The 10,091-nt window shown below is 38.1% G+C and overlaps 1 protein-coding gene across 1 annotated transcript in view; it reads left to right on the plus strand.

Moving 5' to 3' along the window:
- The first annotated feature begins 6 nt into the window (after positions 1-6).
- LOC118749267 (protein furry-like) overlaps positions 7-10,091 on the plus strand; it is a 294,401-nt gene continuing 284,316 nt past the window's right edge. Inside the window, exon 1 of the mRNA XM_036484066.1 lies at positions 7-29. The gene's annotated coding sequence lies outside the window, so the exon portion shown is untranslated. The remainder of the gene's footprint in view (positions 30-10,091) is intronic.

Here is a 10,091-nt window from a genome sequence, read left to right on the forward strand (position 1 = left end):
TTGTGGAGATTTTAGTTCCAGTAGCAGCGGTAATTATTATGAGTATTGAAAAATCTTACCCAACGAGTTATAATTTTGCACGGTAGAAACTATTTTTTTAAAGAAATTTCTAAATTTATGTCATCAAAACTTATATAAAGATGGCAATTATATCAACTAAACAACCACAGCGCTGCAATTAGGGATTTTGGGCTGGCTGCTTGGAAAGAAATATATATCTACATAAAAATTCAAATTATAACCTTTTTCTGCAAAATTAATGAGGTTCGAAATTATATTCTTCAAGTCAAACTTAAACACGCCGATTTTTTGTTCTCGTAGTAAGAGCGAACTTTATCGAAGTTGTAAAAGATGGTATAAGGCCAAAATGTTTACGCGATGGAAACTGTTTTTAGTTGAAGTGAAGAAAGCATTTTTTAAAGAAAATATTAAAGTTCTCAGATAATATTTTGCCAGGGCCGAAAAGTTTAAGCTTTTGCATGAAATTGCTTATTTTCCTTATTCAGGGTTTCCAAGCCTAATTTTAATGATTAGGCTTATTTTGCTTATTTCAATGTATAAAGCTAAAGTAAATGGTCAAGAAATAAATTGCTATGCAATATTTCGTGTGTGTGAATAGTAGTGTTCAGGAGTTTTGACATCTGATATTCTACAGCCTGCTGTCTAACTTCTTCCTTACGAAATAATGGAACGGGCTTATATTTCTGTTGAAAACAAGGATGTCTTGTACTCTTCACAAACAAACTTTAGCAAACCAGCAGAAAGCGTAGAAAATTTCTTAAGAACTTCGTACTGCTTAAGAAAATTTGGATCAATAAATTTTTCTTGACCATTTCTTGGGCTTTTTTTATTCGCCGAACAAAATAAATGTTTACAAATAATAACATAAAAATAGATTTAGAATCTGATGTCAGATTTTCATAATTCAAAATGGTGGATCCAAAATGGCGACCAACTTTAAAATAATGATTGGATTGGTTGAAACTCTTAACCGCCATTTTGAATTTTAGAAATCTGGCATCAGATTCGTAATCAGCAACCCCAGAAACCCACTGGAAACGTGTTTTAACCCTTGACAATGTTTAAAACGTTCAGTATCAACGTTTTAATTTTAGTACTTTTTTTGTAATTTCATCGCCATATTGGATCCGCCATTTTGAATTAAAAAAAATTGACTTCAGATTCGTAATCGGCGACCCCAAAAACTCTCGAGTGCCGAGTTTCAAACCAATCCAATCATTAAAAAAAAAATGGACCGCCATGTTGGATCCGCCATTTTGAATTTCGAAAAACTGACTTCAGATCCCAGAAAACGCCTGGAAACAAGTTTCAACCCATGATAATGCGTAAATCGTTCAGTATCAACGTTTTAATTTTACAACTCTCTTTTCGAGAGCATATTTTCGGGCACTAGGCCCATTCTAACTGCCCAAGACAGGTATGTAATTAAGGAAATGTTCCCCAATAATACCAGAGTAATTATATATAAAAAAAACACATTTTTTGCTGCATTTTAACATTTCAAGAAAATAAAAAAAATTGAGAATATCAGCGTTTTTATAAAAAACGACCAGCGCGAAAAATAAACTTATAGGGCCCCTAAACCACATAAAATCCTTGCGCAACCCGAGACTTATACAAGTCAATATTGTGGAAATTACTACAGCGTAAAATTGCGCAACCCTTATTTTGAAGAAACGTTGCTCAAGTAAATATGTGCAAGAAATATGAATGTGCGTGAAAACGTAAAAAAAAAAAAATTAAAAACAAATAAATTTTTTCTACGCTTTTATCCATTTTTTACAGCACGATCTGGACACCAAAATCAAAACTAGACAAAAAATTTCGCAGTTGTAGCCATCCGCTGCACAAATTATTGTGTTTCCTTTATTAGAGTTACCAAATCAACCTTATAAATATCTATATATAAATTGAGAGACTTTAAATAACAAGAAAAAAATATTAGCTTTAGACTAGTAATATTATTCATAGTTTTCAGAAATTCATTTCTGCCAGCCGAAAGTATCAAAATACGGCATTTGGGAACAGAAAAGTACCAGATATTACAATTTAGAAAAAAAATATTAAAAATTATACAATTGTATCAAAACGGCATCGCGATCGTGATGGAAAACGAAGTTAGTTAACATCTGGTCGTCATAGCGACGATGGAATTAACAGCGTCAGCCGAGTGAAAATACTGCTACAGTAACAGAGGCAGCGCCGCTTGTGAAACCCTTGCTTGCCTCACCGCTCGTGCCTTAAATTCAAATTAGTTCGATAGTCGAAATGCGTCTTCTGTATATTCTGTACTACTACGCAAATCTTTTTAGTACAATTTTGTGATGAATACTAAAAATATATAGCTCTGAAAATTCCAGCGGGAAATTTTTTTATTTTCTTTTTGTTTTGATCTTTTTGAATTTGCATTTGTAAGTTTTGAAAAAGTGTTAACAATGTCTTGAACGAACTATTATAACATATCACAAGGTGTGCTATCTGCTTCCCACTCCCAGGCAACTTTTAAAAGAATATTTTCGATAAAACAAAATGTCGAAATCAGCTTCAATAGAAGCAATATCTTCGATAACACTGGATCACAGTTGTCACGACATCAGTATCACCTAATTTGTATTCATATCCACTAAGCACACAAAAATGCATCTCTGTAGCATCAATTTATGTTTAACTAAACATCTTTAAGTCACTCAAGAGTATGTATTTGCGTATTGGTGCTGCTATTCTCGCTTGCGCTTGTTATTGAAATTACTGTTAGGTATTGAAATTTCTGCAATTAGCTATATACTACTGTATGCATACCAATCTCACTTTGCAAATATATAATAGGGGTATTCTCTGAGTCTTGCAAAGCCCTTGTAAGGTGCACGGATTGCACGGTTTGCAAAGCTGTCCCATACGAAAACCGGTTTTTACCGTGCATTCCGTGCAATCTGTGCACCGTGCAAGGGCTTTGCAAGACTCAGAGAATACCCCTAATGTATTTTATTTTAAGCAGCTAGGCAAAATTTAACTTGCTATTCTGCCTTTTTTATCAAGCAGCCGAGGAGACAGCAACAATTTTTTAACGCGCTCAACTTATTGTAATTATTAGCCAACAGTCAACTTTGGAAAATATAAAGCTGAGTTATAACGCTTTGCAATAAATCATAGAATTTTCGTAAAGTCGTATTTTTCTTTTCATTTGCGTACGTAATTACAATCGTTTAAAAATTGCTGTCTCCCGGTTCCATACCGAAAATGCCGAAAAGGGTGACAAAAAATCAAGCCAAGGAGTTGGGAAGCATTTCGGATGCGGTAAGGGACCATTCGGATCACGAGTCAACTACCATCGTCGGTGAAGCTGCTCCAGAGGAGCAAACGGGAGGGCATTGGGAATCAGTCAAGATTCCATTACTAATGACCACATTAAATCATTACTCGCCGCCATAGCATCACTTCGTGAGTCTGTCGAGGAACTACGCAATGATGCTAGGCGTAAGGAAAATAATGTTGAGGGTAACCAAGTACCTTTACAAGCTTTATTCTTGCAACCGCCACAAATTGCAGCGCAGTTGCTGGCAAATCATTTTACACAGCCGTCACAAATCACAGGGCGGTTAATGTCAAACGAGACTGCGCAGCACCCACAAGCTACAACGCAATCGTTACAAAGTACGGGGCCTTCATCGGGGCATATTTATGCACAGTCGTTCTTATCATCGAGAATTGCAACATCATCATTACCAAGAATTTCACCGCCGTTGCCGAGCTTTCAGCACATAACAGCGCAATCGTCGGCGCTACCTAATGGGTTTATACAGTCGCCACCACACTTGTTAACCCAGTCATTGCCATTTACTGCAACGCACGTGCATCCGTCAGTATCTTCGACACAGATACCGGCACGTACAATGCAAGCATCGACATTAAACAGTAGTTGCCTAACACTTTTGGACCAATCTGCGACAAAACTTTTTCCGTTGCCAATTTTTGATGGCAATCCTGAGGATGGGCCATTGTTTTTAGTCAATTATACCGACACCACCCAAGAATTTAGTAGTATGGAGATAACTAAGTAAAGGAGAAATCTAAGAGGGTCTCCTTTACTGTTAACGGTTTGAAGTCCAGTAGCCAATTCCATTTGAAAAATGTTCACACAGTGAAATCGTTGAGTTTGCCACAACAATCCTTTTTCTGGGAGCAACATGAGCATTTGCAGATGCTGCCCATAGCAAATTACACCAACGCAAAACCTGTACTCTTGCTTGGGCTAGACAACAGGTACCTAGGTATCGCCAGCAGAAGGAGCTTATTGCTATTGACACGCAATTAGGTTGGGTGCCTTTTGGACCACAAACTAAAGAGAACATCGCACCGGCGCGCGTATTCCATATACGAGAATCCCAATCAATTCAACAGTTGCAAAGCTTGGTGCAAGAAAATTACTCCATTGATAGCTTTGGTGTACGTACGTCTGACGTGGTCTTAGAATCAGATGAAAACCGCCGTGCTAGGGAAATTCTTAGCCTCACAATGAAAATCTCGGTGCAAGATATGAAGTGGGTTTACTATGGCGGAGCGATGACGTCGTTCTTCCACCCAGCTTTGACATGGCTTAAGAATATTGAAGCTCGCATTGAGAAGGATCCAGTCTTCGCCAGAAACTATAAGAGGGAGATAGACAAATATCTCAGCAAAGAATATGCCAGTCCTTTGCAGCCAGAAGATGTTCTCGAAGAGAGCAATCGAATCTGGTACCTTCCACACTTTGGTATAATAAACCCGCACAAGCCAGACAAATTGCGAATAGTGTTTGATGCCGCCGCCGCCTCATCAAAAGTGTCACTAAATTCTACCTTAGTAAAGGGTCCTGAGCATGCCCAGTCATTGATTGCCATCTTGCACAAATTTCGCCAAAGGGCCGTAGCAGTTGCTGCCGACATTCAAGAAATGTTTTCGCAGATTCGCATCCGGTCAGCAGATCAGAACTCACAACGATTTTTTGGCGTGACGGCAATCCTGCCATTCCAATTCGTACATACGTAATGAGGTCCATGATATTTGGGGCCGCCTGCTCGCCCTGCTGTGCCGAATTCGTCAAAAATACCAACGCAAAGAAGTTTGAAGAAAGTATGCCAAGAGGAGTTAGCGCTGTAATAAACAACATGTATGTGGATGATTTGGTGGTGAGTTTTGTAGATGCCCAAGAGGCAGCGGAAGTGTCACGGGAAACCATTGCCATTAACGCCGCAGCTGGTTTCAACTTACGAAACTTTGTGTCGAATGACAAAACTCTGCAAGGAATGTTAAGCACTGAAGATGAAAAATCAAGTAACGTTATTAGTATGGAACGCCAATCTTCTGTCGACAAAGTCCTGGGCATGTGCTGGAACACGCTCAGCGATACATTTGAGTTCCACCTAAAATTTCACAGGGTTGACCGCGAAGTGTTGAATCGCATACGACCACCGACGAAACGAGAGCTGCTGGGAATCATAATGGCCATCTACGATCCTTTCGGTTTCTTAGCCAATTAAACTATTTGCATGATTATACTCCAACTATCGCTTTGGAAACGAAAGATCGACTGGGATGACTCACTTCCTCACTAGTTCTACACACAATGGTCTACGTGGGAAGGCTTCCAAAACATTGCGCAGTTCACCATACCGCGGTGTAATTCGCCATTGCTTATGTCAGCCGACGAAATTCAACTCCACGTTTTTTGGATGCCAGTGCTAGTGCCTTTGCAGCAGTTGCCTATCTGCGCATAACTAAGGGTTCGGCGGTTGATATCTCTTTCGTTGCAGCTATAGCAAGGTGTGCACCACTGAAGGGAATGACGATACCGCGTTTGGAATTGCAGGCAGCAGTTCTTGGTAACCGTTTAGAGAGATCCGTAAGAGAATGCCATGAATTTCACATAAGCCGTGTCAACTTCTGGAGTGACTCCAAAACTGTATTGCTCTGGATTCGTTCCACCACCAGAGAATATAAACAGTTTGTAGCCAGTAGAATAGCAGAAATACTGGGCAATACGCAGCCATCGCAATGGCGCTGGCTCATTAAATATCGCCGATGAAGCAACAAGAGCCAAAGCAGTACCCGTAGTTTGTTCGAGTTCCCGCTGGTTAACTGGTCCAGCCTTTTTGCGTAAACAAGAGATAGCGTGGCCAGTAGAACCAGCATCACTTACCTCACAGCATTGCGCCGTCGAAGAAAAGAGAAATCGTCTTCTACTAATTTCCAACTCAGACGATTATATTATGAATTTTTCAAAGTATTCATCTTTTTCCAAATTGCGTAGAGTAGTTGCTTGGGTTTTGCGTTGGATTCTCAGGGCAAGAAAACTATGCTGCCCGTCAGGTGAGCTAACAGCAGACGAAATCACCTCAGCAGAAAAACTAATCTGCCGCCGTGTACAAGAAGAGTTATATGGTGACGAGCTAAAGCTACTCCGTAGTAAGCTCCGGTTGCCTAAGTGCAGTACGTTGTACCAGTTAACGCCAATGCTCGATGAGGATGGACTCATCAAGGTCAATGGCCGAATCGACACTGAATTTTGTCTTCCAATGTCAGCCCGCCGCCCAGTCATCATGCCTCAACACCATCACGTCACGCGTCTGATAGTATCACACCGGCTCAAAAAATAAATGACGGCCTGACTATAAACGAAATTCGCCAGAAGTATTGGGTACCGCAGAAGACTTATCTACGGACGCATTCATTATTTGCCTAAGAAATTTTGTCAACCGGCGTGGCGTGCCGAAGAAGAATAACTGTGGGATTTCGACCGTATTGGCCAAGAGTGCGCACAACGAGGCATCGAATGGCTCTTCAACTGCCCCGTCAATCCATAGCAGGAGGTTGCTGGGAGCGGTTAGTAAAGTGCGTAAAACGCCTCCTACAAAGAGTCCTAAAACAAGAGGCGCCACGCTTAGTAACCTTCAGGAGCGCCCTTATCAAAGCCGAGAACGTGGTGAACAGTCGGCCACTTACCGAGATACCGATATCACCGCAGGATGAGGAGCCCCTAACGCCAAATCACTTCCTTATTGGATGTCTAAATTCCACTCAAACACCTTGCCTTGACGATCAATCTTTGTGTTTGCGAAAGCAGTGGCGAATTGCGCAAGCGTTGAAAGACCGATTGTGGAAAAGGTGGACATGCGAGTACCTGCCATCATTGTTGCGCCGTTCAAAATGGAGAGCGGCCGCTAAATCATTACAGCCAGGGCAGCTAGTCATCGTATGCGATCCGAATCTCCCACGCAGGCTTTGGACCAAAGGAAAGATAACTGAGGTTTTTGCAGCCAAAGATGGCCAGGTTCAATCAGCAGCAGTTCAAACTGGCCAAGGCATAGTACGACGACCAGCAAGTAAGCTAACCGCTTTAGAGTTTAGCGAATCCCCATAAGGATTCACCGGGGGGTGGAATGTCACGACATCAGTATCACCTAATTTGTATTGATATCCACTAAGCACACAAAAATGCATCTCTGTAGCATCAATTTATGTTTAACTCAACATCTTTAAGTCACTCAAGAGTGCTAAGCTCTCTTGCATAAGATACATATCGATAGCTTAGAGTGAAAAGTTGCTAAGTCCACTTTCTATGAAAACTCATATTTTGATATAGGAGGCTAAAGAAATTGAATACGCATCGTTTCGAAAATTCTAAAGGTACTTCTTTTATTTTTTCCGCTTCATAAGCAATAAAAGGAAAATTTGGTTAGTCCAAAAGAAGCACCACAAATCCGATAAGGCCAAAATAATATGACATCTTTTAATAAATATCGAATCCTTCTGATTCTTATGGAGTTTTGCTTTGCTTTAAACGCACAAAATGTTTGATTCAAAGTCTTGCGAAATAGTTTAAGAAAATGGCTATAGGAAGATTTTTAAAATGGGACTTAGCAACTTTTCTTTCTAAGCTAGCGATACTTACATTAGTATGTATCTGCGTATTGGTGCTGCTATTCTCGCTTGCGCTTGTTATTGAAATTTCTGCAATTAGCTATATACTATTGTATGTATATCAATCTCACTTTGCAAATATATAATGTATTTTATTTTAAGCAGCTAGGCAAAATTTAATTGCTATTCTTACTTTTTTATCAAGCAGCCGAGGAGACAGCACCAATTTTTTAACGGGCTAAACTTATTGTAATTATTAGCCAACAGTCAACTTTGGAAAATATAAAGCTGAGTTATAACGCTTTGCAATAAATCATAGAATATTCGTAAAGTCGTATTTTTCTTTTCATTTGCGCACCTACTTAGTTACTTTTGTTCATCTGAAGCCGCTATCCAACTCCTACATATGTAGAATTTCTCAGTGATAACGAAAATCAAGATAATTTTTTTCTCTATGGATAACTTTCTGCGATATTTGCAATTTACCGTTATTCAGCTTAAAAAGGAGTGGTTCCACTAAATCACGTATATCTTTCGAACCAATTGAACAATCGTAATACGAAGCCGTATATACACCACTCTCGGACAGGCCAGATAGTTTCTGAAAAATTAATAGATAATTCCAGATTTTTCTGTCAATTTTTTATTTTGTATGAAAGCCTGTTCCTTTACAAAAAAATGAAGCTAAGAAAATCGATGCATAAATAAGAAAGGAATGAGTGGTGCAATGAATATGCGCAAGGAGCTTTTGTATGAAATATGAGTAGAAAAGAGTGTTACTCAGGTGTACATGGCGCATTCTTTTCTGCTCATTTTTCATGCAAAAGATCTTTGTGCATTCTCATTTGACCACTCATTCCTTCTTTATTTCGATATCCATCTATTTTGTATATATGTAAGTAGCTTTTTGTAACAGAATAGGCCTTAACCCAAATTAAAAAAATTCACACAGGATCTTATTTTTTCCATGTTCAAGTTTGAATTTGTTAATTTTTATACCGAAAAAAAATCTGAAGTAATTTATTAATTTCTCAGAAACTATGAAGCCTATACAATGGGCTTCAAAACTCAATCTCAAAATATTACAAAAAGATTTAAATAAAAAGCTGGAAAGTTTTACGGAAATTTGTTGTGTTTTTAATGTTGAACAAAGATTAGACCTTTGATTTATACGGTTTTTGTTAAAGTATAAACTGTACTCTTATAAACAAAAAATTAAAATTGAACAACATTAAGATAAATGGTCAAATATTTTCGATATGTGGGTGTCGTAAAGATTTGATAAGCACTATAGCTAAGAATATTGCCTAATATTAATATTACTAATTCCATTAATAATTGTTTTTGGTTAATGAAGTGTACCTGGAAATGTGTGCATACATATTTACAGTATCGGTCATATCTATAGCACGCCATTTCAAAGTGACATTGTGTGCAACTTATGTCTATTTATTTATTTTTGAGAATTTTCAATTAAGATACACTTCTTTCTCTAACAAATCCCATATAAACCCAAGTTTAACAATTTGTAGAAAACTTTAAAAAAGTGCAATAAATTTTCACCTATATTTCAAACTTTTTTCTCAGAAGTGTTTCAATTTTTCACACAGTTTTATAGCCCAATCAATTTTAGTCTGATAATGTGCAAGTTTCAAGTGACTGAAAGGTACCGTTGATTTTTTAGAATTTTTTTTCTCCAAAGGTGTTGCGGTTTTCATCCATATAGAAATAAATTGAGTTTATTCATTATATGGAAGCCAATGCGACAAAAAAAATTCTAAAAAATTAACGGTAATTCGTAGCTACTTGAAATTTGCACATTATCAGACTAAAATTGCAGTGGCTAAAAAACTGTGTACTCGAAAAAATTCTAAGACTTCCGAGAAAAAAGTTTGAGACTTAGGTGAAAATTTGTTGCACTTTTTTGAAGTTTTCTACAAATTGTTAAACTTGGGTTTATATCGGGTTTGTTAGAGAAAGAACTGTATTTTAATTGAAAATTCTTAAAAATAAATATATAAACATAAGTGGCACACAATATCACTTTGAAATGGCGTGCTATAGATATGACCGATACTGTATGTTAATCAATTTGTAAAAGTGTAAAATATGCAAATTTATGTTATTTAGTTAAGGTTCGATGGGGGGTGCTACCTTATCGTCGCGTAGCCAGC

The sequence above is a fragment of the Rhagoletis pomonella genome, unplaced genomic scaffold, assembly GCF_013731165.1.
Source record: "Rhagoletis pomonella isolate Grant_MI unplaced genomic scaffold, Rhpom_1.0 Rhpom_scaffold_00014, whole genome shotgun sequence".
NCBI classification, from domain to species: domain Eukaryota; kingdom Metazoa; phylum Arthropoda; class Insecta; order Diptera; family Tephritidae; genus Rhagoletis; species Rhagoletis pomonella.